The sequence below is a fragment of the Triturus cristatus genome, chromosome 9 (assembly GCF_964204655.1).
Source record: "Triturus cristatus chromosome 9, aTriCri1.1, whole genome shotgun sequence".
In the NCBI taxonomy this organism is placed as follows: domain Eukaryota; kingdom Metazoa; phylum Chordata; class Amphibia; order Caudata; family Salamandridae; genus Triturus; species Triturus cristatus.
The window spans coordinates 10,252,234-10,252,984 of record NC_140592.1 but is presented as its reverse complement, the minus strand read 5'-3'; the positions used below and the strand labels follow the sequence as shown (position 1 = coordinate 10,252,984).

Genomic DNA, 751 nt, shown 5'->3' with positions numbered 1-751 from the left:
CGAAAGTGGATAGGGCAGACATCCGAATGTATCGTCACCGTAACGGGGACTTGCGATCGGCCCGAGGTTATCTAGAGTCACCAAAGCGGCCGGGCGAGCCCGGATTGGTCTTGGTCTGATAAATGCACGCATCCCGGGAGGTCAGCTCTAGAATTACCACAGTTATCCAAGTAACAGATGGAGCGATCAAAGGAACCATAACTGATTTAATGAGCCATTCCCAGTTTCACTGTACCGGCCGTGTGTACTTACACGTACATGGCTTAATCTTTGAGACAAGCATATGCTACTGGCAGGATCAACCAGGTAGCCGCATCTGCTGACAGGGTTCGGGGGGGCCGCGTGCCCATCTCCCCGACCGGACCACCTTCGCGCTCACCCTTCTCTCGCGGGAGCCTGCTGGGGGGAAAGGAGCCCACCCGCCTGGGCGGGAGGGCTCGCCGGAGGGGTGAAGAGAGAGGTGGCAGGTCGCATGGGCACCGGCAGGCCCATCCGTCTCCCCCGGAAGGGAGAGGCGGGCCGAGGCGCAGCCTGAGCGAAATGCAGGGGTGCCGGGGCCTGGCGGCGGCGGCACCCCTCGGAACGGTCATTCCGAGCTGCTGCGGAAATGTGCTGGGCGGAGAGGGGTGACGGCGTGGCAAACGGGGCCTAGTACGGACCTGCTGGGCAGCAGCGTCCGAGGGCCTGGCGCCACCCGACCCCTTCCGCTCGGGGTCAGACCACTGAGGGGCATGAGCTGCCGGGGCCGCTC

General features: G+C 63.5%; 1 non-coding gene across 1 annotated transcript in view; it reads right to left on the bottom strand.

The window, feature by feature from the left end:
* The window catches only part of LOC146797249 (18S ribosomal RNA), a 1,791-nt gene extending 1,482 nt beyond the window's left edge, over positions 1 to 309 (bottom strand). The window contains exon 1 of the ribosomal RNA XR_014969431.1: positions 1 to 309. This exon is cut by the window's left edge and continues 1,482 nt beyond it. This is a non-coding gene — a ribosomal RNA (18S ribosomal RNA).
* Between the last annotated feature and the right edge of the window lie 442 nt (positions 310 to 751).